The sequence below is a fragment of the Nyctereutes procyonoides genome, unplaced genomic scaffold (genome assembly GCF_905146905.1).
Source record: "Nyctereutes procyonoides isolate TBG_1078 unplaced genomic scaffold, NYPRO_anot_genome, whole genome shotgun sequence".
NCBI classification, from domain to species: Eukaryota; Metazoa; Chordata; class Mammalia; order Carnivora; family Canidae; genus Nyctereutes; species Nyctereutes procyonoides.
The window spans coordinates 30,843,496-30,857,909 of record NW_026575133.1 but is presented as its reverse complement, the minus strand read 5'-3'; the positions used below and the strand labels follow the sequence as shown (position 1 = coordinate 30,857,909).

At 49.2% G+C, this 14,414-nt stretch overlaps 1 protein-coding gene across 1 annotated transcript in view; it reads right to left on the bottom strand.

Annotated features, from left to right (window-relative positions):
- Positions 1–14,414, bottom strand: part of MGMT (O-6-methylguanine-DNA methyltransferase) — a 277,794-nt gene that overhangs the window by 63,760 nt on the left and 199,620 nt on the right.

Genomic DNA, 14,414 nt, shown 5'->3' with positions numbered 1-14,414 from the left:
ACTGTGGTAAACAGTAGGGAGGTTCCTCAAAAAACTAAAAATAGAAAGATCATGTGATCCAGTAATTCCACTGCTGTGTATTTAACCCAAAGAAAACACAAACACTAATCTGAAAAGATATATGCCCCCCACTGAAACATTATTTATAATAGCCAAGATATGGAAGCCACCTAAATGCCCACCCATAGATGAATAAACATGAGTTTATAGGTATATAGGAATGAAGGAATATTACTCAGCCATGAAAAGGAGATCTGCTATTTGCATCAACATGGATAGATCTAGGGGGTCAGACCAAGAAAGACAAATAATGTATGAGTTCACTCACAAGTGGACTCTAAAAAATAAAACAAAGTAGTAAAGAAAAAAGCAGAACCAGACCTATAAATACATAGAACAAACTGTTGGTTGCCAGACAGGTGGGGGGGGTGGGCAAAATGGGTGATGGGGAGGTACAGACTTCCAGTCATGCATGCGATGAGGAAGTCATGGGGATGAAAGGTACAGCACAGAGAAGAGTCAACCGTACCCTAGTGGTGTTGTATGGTGACAGATGGCGGCTACACGTGCGAGCACAGTGTAACCTAGAGATGGTGAATCACTATGTTGTACACCTGAAACTAAAGTAACATTGCGCGTCGACTGTACTCAATGAAAAAAAAAATGAATACAGGTCACCTAGTTAAATTTGAATTTTAAATCAACAAAATCTTTCATAGTACTTAGATGAAAAAAAAATGATTTACTGTTTATCAGAAGCAGGGTTTAATTGGGCATCCTGCATTCTATCGGGCATTCCTGCCCTAATCCCAGTAGGATGCTTAAAAGGTATCATTAGTGCTGATAAAAATGGAGCAAATGGATTGAAATTGCTGCTTCTAACAAGTGGCATCCCCTCTTCACGCAAGACCTACTGAGCAAGGTTCTGTGGCTGCTTAGGGTACAAGTAATAGGAAATTATAGTACGACTAAAAATGGGAAGAATTAGTGGCCTTATTCTCACCTTAAAAAGTGCTGTCATGGTTAAAAAAAGAAAAAAAACCTATTTGCGTCTGTTCTGGCTTTCTTACTGTCTCAGGTCTGTCTATGCTTGGGGAGACCACGTGACAGGCCGGGGTACAAAAATGATCGACCAGAAACTAGAATCCTACAGGCTGCTTGGTTTTTCCCTGGTGTATTAATATTGCATCGTGAACATCTATCCATTTGTGTGTAGACGCCTGGATGCAACCTGCTTCTGCGCTGCCTGGCTTTGCCAGAGAGCCGTGTTCACTGCAGGAAATTCATCGCAGGGCCCATCACTGCCTATCCTGGGAACAAGGGATGAGCAGCAGCAAGGGGATCTGGGGTCCCCAAAGCTCTCCCAGGAGAAACTGCCTGCATTTATGCAGTTTGTCCTTCTGGGCCATTTTCACGCAGAGGGAAACCGTGAGTTTCTTCTTCCTTCCCCTGCAGCTCCCCGCGTTCTTGCTGGGCCAGTACCGCCACTGCTGCCTACAGCACCTCCTCGCCAACAATCATCCAGCATTTTAAACCACCACTCACGCCACATTTGTCCCCACATGGAATTTTCAATATGTCCATGGTCCAAACCTGGCCCACAGTTATTTTTGTAAATAAAGTTTTATTGGACCCCAACCACGCCCACTTGCTTACATGCATGCAGCAGAGCTGAGCAGGGGTGACAACGGTGATCTGGCCTGCAAGGTGCTTAGTATCTGGTCTAGGTCTGTCCGGATGGTTCCCTTCACCTCTGGGTTCCCTGTCACTCCACTCGGGTCCTCCCCACCTGTAATGCTCCCCAAGTCCAAGTGCTTTTCCAAGCTGGAACATAAGCCTTGGTTTAAGTGCCTCCTCCATCATCAATTCTACATCCAACCACCCCACCCCCACCCACCCGAGGTTCCTGGTTCAGGTGCTGCCGCAGAGCTAACTGACATGCATCCAGCAGGGGTATGGACAGAGCGCCCCCTGTGCACCTGGCATCACGTTGGATGCGGCACATGCATCAACTGCAAGATGGGAGGCGATCTGGGTTCTGGTTTCTCTTGGAAAGTTGTCCCAGCCGCTCATCTCTGCTTGACTCCTGCACCAGACCCTTTGCCACTGCCGCCGCCTCCTCCTCCTGACTCTCTCTGCCCCACCCCGACTGCTGCCCAGGCCTGTGTGTGGACTCAGTGTCAGGGGTCACTGGGCAAGGAACACAAGTGACAAACAGAGCCCACTGCCCCCGAGGCTCCCCTCAGCCAGCTGCCTGCTCTGAACGGCCACCTGGGTGCTGGTCATGACCTCCAATTCAATTGGCCATGTCTCCCGCAGCTTCCTTCCTAAAGCAATGGCACCTTGCAATTTCCCTAGCGCCGGTGACATGGCACTAACCTTCTCCTACTGACCCACGTTTGAAAACCCCTGGGAACACGGCGGGGTTTGGCTTTGTGATGTCTCCCATCTCCTCTCCTTTTGTCCGTGCACAGCTCTCATCCGCATCCCGCACAACCACAGGAGCCCTCTGAAGATGCTGCCTGGTCCACGTCACCAACCTGCTCGCAAGACTTTCCTGACTCATCAGGCACACGGAATCAGCTCCGAATTCTGTATCTGCAGCTACTTAGAGGCCCTCCACGCCCTTGATGCAGGCTCACCCCCAAGGGACCCCCGAGCTCCAATGTGGCCACAGCCCTCTGCCGTCCTGCAGACAGGATGCCCAGGGGTGGGTGCCCTGCTGGTGGGTGCCACTGCTGGTGGGTGCCACTCCAGCTCTCCTGTGGCTGCAGGTGCCACCGAGTGTTCTTACCCTCTGCCCCTACACACTCAACGCCCGACAGATCCCACGAGCACAGCCCAGGACTTCAGGCATCGCTGTCACTCACAGCAATGGACACTTCGCTGCCTCTTGTGAAGGACTCGTGATGGTGGGTGAGGGGTTAAGTGAAAATTCATGGTGATAGAAATGACTTAGGATTTTGGTCGTTTTAGGATTTTAGGAATAAACAAATATTTTGATGTGCTCTGGTGCCCCACGGTAGTCCTGCTAAGATTTTGCTTCCCATCAACTTTTTCATACATTCCCCAAAAGGCTTAATAACTGAACTTCTTAATGGGTTCAGATACCTGCCAACACAGTATATGCGCTTCCACGGCTACAGACCGCTTCAAGTGCAGGTCTCTGGTCTGACCAAAACCTGAAACATCTAAGAAGTTGTTTTCTGAGCCAGATCCACAGAAGAGGATTTTTACCCTTATCAGCTTTGATTCCACCCAGAGCCCAGGATTCACCAGACTTGCATGGACCGAAGACCCATCTGGATGAGTCCACTACTACTCTACCACAGAGACTTAGCATTTCTCCATTTACACAGCATATGCGGCCTATCGTGTTAGACGTTATGCATGCTCAGATTTACCACAGCCCGTCATCTCCTCTCATGTCCTTGGCCTTGCTGGCTCCCCCCAGAAATCCCCGGGACCCCAAGGATCTGAAGTCACACAGTGCAAAGCAGCTGAGTGCAGAGTTGTCAGCCCTCAGCCCAGCTGACCAGAGTGTGACCAAGAGCTCGGCCAAGGATCTCAACGCTTCCAACAGCAATGGCCCTCTGCCTGGAGAGCCCTGTCTTCAAAAGAGCTGGCGTAACTACTCGGGAGAATAGACCAAAGAGCGCAGAGAAGGGGAGTATGCCTGTGTTAACTACTGGATCGGCTCCACCCGGGCTTTCTTCTTTAAAACACTTAAAAAATTAAACAGAAGTCAGACTTGAATGCAAACATTCACAACTCCCAAGCTATGGTCCCCTTTTTGGTACCCACACTACTCTCACTCCTAACTTATGAAAATTCAACATCTTCCTGCTAATTATTATGTATGTGATTTAAAAAAAAAAAAAAAAACCAACTCACTGCCATTTCCAGGAACCAAACCAGAAGCTGGCAGCAGTTGGGTCTGCAGCTGAACTCCCCAGCTTGGAAAAAACTGCAAACTATCCCACTTGCCATTTTCAATTAAATATTTTATGGAAAAAACGTGAAATAAAATACACTTACTAGAAATGTGTGACTCTGCTGAACATTGTAAGAAACAAAGGATCAAAAAGAAACAGATGTTTCTTCCTAAAAATACCCCCGAAGACTGTAACACCGAGCAACGGCATTCCCCAGCTTCTGGGAAAGGAGAGGTGCTCCTAAGGGCTGACGGTACAATTGTCCCTCTTCCAGGGACATAAGCGTGCACAGGTTTTCTCCCTCACCGAAGCGAACGGGCAGCCGGCCATTCCGCTCTGGTGCGTAAATACGTGCTGAGCACCTACTGTTTATGACACACTCCAGAAGTTGCTAAGGGGGTGGCAGGATGGACATGGCCCACCGGCCCTGCGCGGCAAGGACGGGAGGCTGCGCCCCCCGAGGACGACGGCTCGTGCTCTCAGGGGGCAGGTCTGGAGAGTGAGGCCCTTGGCTCTGCCCACGTCCGTGGTGCAGAAGATGCCAGCATCGGCTCGGAGGCCAGGACGGCGCACTCTCTCTCTTCTCCATCCATGTTCCTCCTGGGTGCTTCGAACTCCTTTCTCCAGTGCCCTGAGCTAGTACTTGCTTGTGGCATGTCCTGTGCACCGGGCAGAGGGCAAGTAGGACACTCAGGACAAAGGCCGCTTAATAACAAAGATGAGGCTTACGGTCTTTTTTCTTATTTGTGTAGAATTATCCTCCAGGTCCACCTTGATGGCCCTGCAGAAGCTGCTTTAAAGATCTCGGTTTTCCTTTTTCTGGCTCTATTAACAGCAGCATAAAGAACTCCCCCTTTTAGAAGAAGGTGCTTGTGGTCCCCTACCCACCAGACACCAGTGCTTCCCAGTGTCTGCCTGTTTCTACTGCTTTGGACGTGAGGTCGGAAGAGCCAACCAATGTTCTCGGGCAGAAATGCAAACTTCTGAAGCCAGACCAGCAATTCTGTTTATAACTGATGTTAAAAAGTAGCATGAAGTGAGGGATCCCTGGGTGGCGCAGCGGTTTGGCGCCTGCCTTTGGCCCAGGGCGCGATCCTGGAGACCCGGGATCGAATCCCACGTCGGGCTCCTGGTGCATGGGGCCTGCTTCTCCCTCTGCCTGTGTCTCTGCCTCTCTCCCTCTCTCTCTCTGTGACTATCATTAAAAAAAAAAAAAAAGCAGGAAGTGGAGGCCGGTTCACAGCTGCCACGGCGCGTGGTCTCAGGAATCATCAAGGGGAGGGGGGCTCGTGGGCCGATCCTCAGGAGCAGGGGAGAACGACCCACTGTGGCGCGCAGATAGTACAACAGAAACACTTCGTCGATCAGCCAGAAACCAGGTCAGGGTAAGATCTGCGCGTGCAGACGACCCATCACAGGGGCGGCGGATACCTCGTGGTCTGAGAGGTTGACCTGCTTGTCTCAGAAGCCAACCGACGGTCTCTTCATTAGACGTCGCGAAACGGTTGGTTATTATCGACGTGACTTTCTCTGGGTGAGCTCAGAGCACAGTCAGGAATTTGAACGTCACTGTTCTGAACACACGTGGCCCTCAAACAACTGCGTGGGTTTGCTCGTAGACACACCCTGTTTGCTGCACTACAGTCCTGCAAACGCTTTTTCCTTAGGAGTTTCTTAACAGCCTTTTCTCTCACCGACTTTACCGTAAACAACACACGTAGCATAAAGAAAATACAAGTTAATGGACCGTTTGTTACTGGCGAGGCTTCCTCACCAGCAGTTGGCTACGAAGTTTGGCTATTAACTTCCCCACTAGTTAACAGCAGCCTCTTAAGGATTTTTTGGGGGGCCAGGGAGAGTCAAAAGTTGTATGTGAATTTTTTTAGGGGGTGGGTCAGTGCCCCTAACCCCCATTGCTCAACAGTCAACTGTACTTGGTATTAACCCATTCGCTCACTGCACAAGGCACCGAACTTCTGTTTCACACCATTTAGTTGTGGAAAGCACAACCTATTGAGTGGACAAAGGGCCTGCAGGGGAGGAGCCCACCCAGGGAGGGCAGGCCGCACTGGCACCAGGGGTGCAGGGGAACAGGCCGCAGGTAGGAGGGAGAGAGGGCCGATAGGCTTAGGGGCCTCATCATCGCCCGAAGAGCATGGGAAGGCGTTATAAGGTGTTCAAGTAGGACTGGGAGGGCAGAGCTTGCTCCGCTGAGAACTCATATCGGCTACTGGGAACGGGCAAGGCTGCTTATGGCTGGACAGGAAGCTTCAGCAGACACCAAGGAGATTTTGTTCCTGTGCTCAGTACCCAAATGCAGAGTCTTATTCAAAGCCGTTATACGTCCCTACTAAATATTCTTGATAAGATATTCTTGTTAATCATTATAATCAATAAATTTGATCTATGTGGCATATTTAAAAATCAGCAAACTGAATGTTTATCTTCCAATCAACCACTTGCTTCCAACTTAGCTGATCAACGACACTGGCTAAATCTCCTCACTGAACAGTCCAGAACACTTTCACCTGATGTCACTCCTATGGGTTTACCACGAAAGACGCTCAAAAGCCTTTCTCGTGGACAGTTTCATCAGCTATTCAGGCCTGCCATAAACTCTAGCTTCATATCCGAGATGCATTTGACTTAGAAAAGATCCAGCCACCCCAGCAACTTTTAGGAGGTCAACAGGTAGATCGAAATGCCTCTTTCCGTGAATGGTGACTGTTAATTTTCACAAATCCATGAAGGAAACCTAAGAATCCTTAGCACCTGTATAGGACTGCATTTCCTCCCGGCTGGTGGTGAACTGAGAGAAATTTCATTTGTGGCAAAGACCTGTCCCCTCGCAAAGGCAGATAAGCACACAGTAAACCAGGGTCTCGGGGGGAACTTCATACTTTCCCATGTCTCATAGGAAGTGGTGTCTCCTTTCGATTTCAAAGTTTAGTCTCATTTTTGGTACTTCCCTTTGAATATTATCACCAGGCAGAGTTGTCACATGCACAATCACTTCTGTTGGGAGGGTTTTTTAAGAGAAATTATGAGATTTGAAAACACAGAAAAGGGGTCCTTTGAGCTGTGTCCAAATTAATTGAGTATTTAGATTTGGAAAAAAAAAAAAAAAAAGAAAGAAAAAATTGACTTCTCTAGGCTCTGATAAATTTCCCTGTGGCTGGAGACCCCAAAGAGCGAGGACAGCTTCTCTGTATCTCCACCCACCCCAAATGCAAGTGGAGCTAATTAATATTTCAAACTTCCCCATCAGCTGGTCTAAGGCCAGGTTCCTCAGCAGTTTACATTTCCTTGCAATGCTTGATTTATGCGGCGACACCCTCCAACCCACAAATACAACAATAAAAATGCAGACAAGGGGTGGAAATTTGCAAGCACACTTTTCTCTTCCACACTAGGTGAAGTGGTTTAGATAGCTGTCACTAACACCAAGGGGTTTATTAATAGGCAAAAATTAATTGTATGTAGACTGAATTAATGAGATGGAAAAACATGCATATTTCAGCTAATACAGAGGGGACCGGCCTCTGCAGAGGCATCTGTAATGAAGTGGCTGGGCCATGGGATGAGGCGCGGAGCAGCTACCAGCAAGCCAGGGTCCTTTTGTGATCACGGGGGCTGGAGGTACTGTTAAAAAAATACACTGTGAAATGTAAACATCAGGCAACTGTTTTGAGCACAAAGTTGACCCCCGATGCGTATTCCGCAGACTGCCATCTACAGATTTATAAATAAATGATTAGATGTAAAATCTCTAGAGGGTTTTCCTTTTCCACAGCAATTACAGGAGCAGATTATTACCATTCAAGTGGGGCTCCAGTGAAAGTTCCTTGACTGGCAGGAATCACTCACTGCCGTCCTCACGTCTAAGTCACCATGACAGGAAATCCAATGTCAGCGTGTACCACGGACGTTCTCACAAGCCAAGTCAATATGCACTGAATGAACACATTCTCGAGTTAAAATATATTACTGTCAATAACAGACTGAATTAAGAAAGTATGAAGTTTCAAATGTGATCAGTGTCAGGGAGAAGTTTTCCATATTTCATACCCGCACAACGCTAAAAGTTGTTGCGTGCGGAAGCCTACGCTCACTCGGACATGCTCTCCTTGGCTGTTCTGGATCTGTGTTCTTCTAAGTCATTAAAACTCGAGGTAATGAGGCTAATCAAAGAATAAGCAAGGAGCAGGATTGAGTTCAACTTATTTGTGTTTTTTTTTTTTTTTTTAAGCCTAAGAATTTCCTTTCTTCCCTCAATTGTCGGGGGGAAAAAGTCATCTTTTAGCTTTGGGACTTACTTTCCTTCCAAGAGCAGGTCTGCCCCCCCCCCCCCCCCCCGCTGCTGCACTCATGCACGAAGCTGGTTTTCTGGGATTCACAGGAGCAGAGCCCAGCAACATGCCCACTCTCTTCTGCTTTTTTTTTTTTTTAAACTGGTCTGTAATAGGTATAGATTTTTTCAAACTTTTGAACAAATTTAAGACTCACAAGACATAAGAACCATGGTGGACAGAATTTCCGTGTGCCTCTCACTCAGTTTTTCTCCAGTGATAAGATTTTAGGAATCTTGGTACTTTATCAAAACCAGTAAGCTGACATTGGTACAGTACCAGTCACTAAACTACAATCTTATTCAGAGGTCACCAGATTCTATGTACATTTTGACATTTAAAGATTTTTAAGGATGTTTTAAAACATTTTTGCATTTTATTCATTTTTTATTTACTTATTTTTTAAAGATGTGATTTATTTATTCGTGATGTGACACACACACAGAGAGGGGCAGAGACATAGGCAGAGGGAGAAGCAGGCTCCCTGTGGGGAGCCTGATGCAGGACTCGATCCCAGGACCCCGGGATCAGGCCCTGAGCTGAAGACAGACGCTCAACACTGAGCCACCCAGGCGTCCCCATTTTTGCATTTTTAAAATGCGGTTTTATTACATGCCTAGATTTACATTCCCCCCACCCCAAGCAGACCAAAGCCCTGTTCTCTCCCACCATATCCCAGTCCAGTCCCTGACCACCAGTGACCTGCTCTTCACCATCATATGTTTGTCACGTCAAGAGTGTTACACAATGAAAACCATACCGTCTAGGGCTGGCTTTCTCCACTCTGCACAGTGCCCTTGAGCCACATCAAGCTGTGTCCTGAGTCCCCAGTTCTTGCTTTCTGTTGGTAAGCACTCATCGTGAGTGGGCCCAGTTATCCACTCAACCTTGGGAGACACGTTTGAGTTGTTCCCAAGTTTGGGGCCATTATAAGTACAGCTGCTCTGAACATCTGGGTGCAGCTTTTGTGTGGACATGAATTCCCATTTCTGTAGGGTGTGTGACCAGAAGTGCAGCTGCTGGGTCACAAGAAGGCTGCAGGTTAGCTTCCTGAGAAGCCACCATCCCGTTCCCCAGAGTGGCAGGTGGGCGTGCAGTGGTGTCGCACTGTGACTTGCATCTCCCTATTGGTTGAGGAGGAGCATCTTTTCTTGTGCTTCCTACCAAACTTATATCCTCTTTGGTTGAGAGTCTGTGCAAATGGTTTGCCCATTTTCCAATTGGAATGTTATTTTCTTATTGCTGAACTCAGGGAGGACTTTATAGGTTAAGGAACACTAAGGAAGACTTTTGTCAGGAATGGGATCTCCAAGTCTTTGATCCTGGTCTCACCTACCAGGCTCTTTTTATAGGGTCTTTTGCAGAGCAAAAGTTTTAAGAGCAGAATTTTAGAAAGAACTTTGTATTATTGATCCTTCCAGAACTTTCTTATCCTGGACCAATTTTCAAGATGGGTAGCATCTGTTGGAGTTGAATGGCCAGCTCTGCAGCCTTTCAGCAGATGCCTTTAGAGAACCCTGTGCAAGGGACACCTGGGTGGCTCAGCGGTTGAGCATCTGCCTTCGGCTCAGGGCATGATCACAGGATCCAGGATTGAGTCCCACATCGGGCGCCCTGCATGGAACATGCTTCTCCCTTTGCCTGGGTCTCTGCCTCTCTCTGTGTCTCATGAATAAATAAAAAAAAAAATCTTAAAAAAAATAGAACCCTGGGCATCCATACAAGAGGCTTCATCTTTGGGAGATAGAGACACTGCATGCTTTTGATGCACACCAGGAAAGCTTCACTGAAGAATGAAATGCGCCACACCTCATAATATTATTTAAAACACAGTTCCCATCACAGGTTCAAATATTTAAAATGCCTTGGCTGGGTAGATTTGCAAAATAAATACTGATATATATTATAAATACTGAAGGCCAGTCTGATAAAAAGGCTATTTTCAAGGCACCATCGTCTAGACAGGAGGGGGACACACACCCACAGATGAAGGCCTGGTGTCAGGTAATGAATGGCACAGAAACCGGGTGCAGGTACAGGAAGCATGGGGTAGGGGCAGGCATCTTCGGTGGAAACGCGTGATAAAGCTCACGCATCAAGTGACAATGCCAATGTCACTTGGTAGCCGGGGATTTACTGACACAGTTCCTTACGAACTAAGTGTGGTGTGTCCCCGGCTTATGTCTGACAGTGGCCGCAGATGGGGAAAGACGGGTGGCCCTGTGGTAAGGGCACTGGGTGCATAGGCCACAGAAGCCACCAGCAACTGGCAGTGGACTTTCTAGAGGGGCTGGCAGAGGTCAGGGAAGGTCACAGAGGGACAAGGGTGAGGATATTCTTGAGGGTGAGGATATTCTTGAGACTGAGAATGCCAGGCAGAGAAGCCAGGACAGAGTCTCAGATCCAGAGAAGAGCACACACCATATTCCTGGGGATGGGGGGATGGGGGGACGGGTGGCAGGGGGATATGTGCTGTCTGGGACAGGCTGTAGGACAGGGGCCTAGGGGCCTGGGAGCCTGTAGACAAAAGGCTCCAAATCACGTCGAGTTGGGAATTAGCTGTGGACGTGTTTGAGAAAAAAAAAAAAAAAAAAAAAAAAAACCTAAAAACAAGTTGGGAAAAATTCAACAGTCAAAACCACCACAACAAATAGATCTTCCTGGCCAAGGCAGGCCCCGTGCAGAAGATGCTGGGCACCTGTGAGGCTGCGGAGAAGAAGCCAACCCTAGAGCTGAAAGTCTGTGCGTCACAGAAAAGCCAGAAGCTTATCTCAGCTTCTATAGGAAATATTTCTAACTTTGAAAGAAAACATCCTGGCATCCCCAGGGTTATCAGGCTGCCCAGAAAAGTAAAGGAGAGCCCTGTTTTGTCCAGTCTCAGGACAAGGCAGAGGTGGAGAGGGGCCCTCCCTGCACCTATGAGCGGTCGCAATCGCTCTGGATGGCCTGGAAGGTCACCAGGCCCCAGAGGGGACCAGAAGGCCAGGGCCCAGGCATCCTGCCTTGCCCTTGGTGGGCTGGGACAGGTGGCCCTCCAGACGCACCCGTAAGATCAGTTATCTAAAACACCAAGGCCGCAAGGACAGGTGCAGCCTTCTGTTAGGAAGGGAGGGGGTCCCCGAGACGCAGCTCTACCTCTTCCCTCCTGGCGCCTGGATGCCTCCTCCACTCAGGAGGAGGAGTTGGAGGAGGAGGAGCAGGAGGAGGAGGAGGATTTTCCATGCATCGAAGCTCTGCAGCCCTGGACGGCAACTTTGCTACAACTGCTACTGGGTCCCCAAACTATGCCTGAGAATATCATCTAAACTCAGGCCGGCCCCCACGTCAGTCGGTTCCAACCGGCTTGGCTTTCCTCAGCTTGTACAATTCACTGACCTTAATGAAAATCCCCAGAAAGTCTACAAGTCATACAGTCGGTTAAAAAACCCTCTTCCCTGTACTACAATAGCATGTAATCGCTGTCACAAATCGATAGGATATGAATGAGAAGAATGTACAAGGTCTATGAAACGCTGTGCTCGTTTGCTACGGAGCAGTACGGGGCGCCGGATGCAGCTCCGGCCTTTCTCTCCACATCAGACATTCCCTAGCCTCTTTGCAAAAACTATGGGATCAGAGCGCTATAACGGAGGCGGAATGATCCGTTTAGTTACAGTAATTTCAGAAAAATTATTTTTAATTTTGAGACACTTCTATATTCCCATGAAGCCTGCAGGAGTTCTTTTTGTAACTATGAACATGACACGCTGTCTGGTAACCACAATGCTCTGACGGGAACTCTCCAAGGATGGCATTAGGTTTGCGTCCTCGGACCAGTTGTTGCTTCAATGGCATCAGGCTAACGGATGGGTGTAAGTCCTCGGCACACGAGCGTTGGAAACCCAAAGTCTCTCGATAAAGGATGAAGTCCAGGAAGGGGGTGGATCTGTTTCCTGACCGTGTTACCAACATGAAGACCCCAGAGCAGACACCAAGTTTATCCTCCAGAAGCACAGCCTGTCACTTCATTCACGACGGTCAACATTCACTAGGCTGTGCTCTTAAACATTTTATAAATATGCCATTTGTTCTCTTAATTACACACTTTTTCCTGGAAATAAGCAGCATTTCTCAAACGGTGCCCAGTGGATCCCCCACATCACCCAGGAGGTTCTCACGTGTTGGAGAAAAGCATTTGCTGGTGAAACGTGGGGACGTGCCCCGTCCTCCGAGGTGGGCCTGCCGGCTGCACACCCAAACCTGAGGAGTCTTGCAGGAAAGGGCCCCTTCAACTTGGTCCTAAGCAGACTTTCCCGAATTTTGTTCCTAGATTCCTCAAGGTGCGCAGGAAGTTCGTGAAGTTTGGGAAACAGATACATGATAGTACAAAATTTCATCAGAATAAGTTTTCCACAAAAGCACATTAACCTGAACCGCTTATTTGTGAGCGCTTAAAATCTTATAATCTTATGAATGACATTTCCTTTACGCTAAGGACGTTACCCTTTTTTCAAGGTCATTTTTAACTTAGGCCAGTTATGGCTGAATCTGTGCAGGACGCTGTGTCTACAGGGGACACACACCCTGTGGCTGACAGGGCCACGGATGCATGTGACCCCACAGGTGCCACTAAAATGTCGTGAAGTGGTCACTGTCCCGAGTGCCGAGGGATCGAGTGCATTGTATAAGCAGTTTAAGGTTCCAGATAAACATCTAGTCCGAAGGGCAGCCCAGTTGGCTTAGTGGTTTAGCGCCACCTTCAGCCCGGGGTGGGATCCTGGGGTCCCGGGATTGAGTCCCAGGTTGGGCTCCCTGCATGGAGCCTGCTTCTCCCTCTGCCTGTGTCTCTGCCTCTCTCTTATGAATAAATAAAATCTTTAAAACAAAAACATCTAGTCCGCCTCCTGGTACATCAGTTGAGGATGTGGTTTCTAGGGGGCACGTCTGTTAGGTACAAGGTCCAGGGTCCCTGCCTTGTGCGGGAGGTGATGGGCAGGGACGTGGCCGGCCTCCAGGCCCACGGGGTGTGAGGCCCCGGCGCCCACGGCCTGTCCACGTGGGGATGACAGTGCCCGAGCTGCCTCCCACCCAGGAAGGCCGGCGGGGCAGCACTGCCTGGGAGCACGGAGCCCGCAGGCCCCGGCCGGGGGTCTGGGCAGGGAAGGCCGCGCCACATCCCAGAGTGAGCCAGCCCTTCCCTCCGCGACTCAGGAGAGAACGAGGGGTCCAGGCTCCCCGCACGGAAGCTAGCCACTCAGCTTCACCCAGCTTCCCTTTTTTAATTGCACGCTGGCTTCCTGAGACGAGTGTTTCTTGATGATAATGAAGGAGGACGCGGGCCGCCTCTGCAGTTACTGGGGGCTTGGTATTCACAACCTGTCAAGGGAACTTTATGACCTCACAGCCAGTTGCTATAATTCCAATAATGACCTGCAGACACCAAAAGAATCTAAATTTATCGCTGCATCTCTTACGGCCACTAGGCCTCATCTGTGAGCGGAAGGCCTCCTGCTGCTGGGGTGGGTGCGGGAGGCAGGTGGGTGATCAAGGTGCCCGGGACGCCGGCATCCTGCACCCAGCCAGGTGCAACAGATGCATCCCCCACTCCTCCCCTGCTGGGTGCTGCCCAGGGAGCGAGGCCAGCAGGGCTTCGGAGCAGACCGGGGCTCAGCACACTGCAGGCCCACAGCAGGGCGTTCCCAGGCCACAAGAGGCAGGAGCAGGCCCCTTACTGGTGTCAGAGAGGGACCAAGGGGCAGGCAGCCTGTTAAGAGTGCCTGTCAGGAGGGGCTCGGGGAGGAGAGCTGCAGCCTCCAGGCTGATTACGTGGAAAGAGAGGTCCTCAATTTCAGGTTCCATAGGATTTTCTTTTGCTCACTGCCAGTTCGGGGCGCCGCTCAGGGAGGAGGGTGAGCTTGCCGCAGCAGCTTCCCTTTTGGAAAAAATAAAGGGATGAAGCACGTCTGCAAAAACCTAAAGCAGGCTGTTCTTTATGGCGTAGAGATTAATAGAAAAGTTAGCGATTTGCTGATTCAAGGTAACCTTGGAAACCAGGAAAACTGGACCCCAGGAAGAAAACAGTATTACATACAGCAAGTAAAATAAATAGAACATAATTTAAAGATATGAGGTAAGAAAACACAAAGTGAAT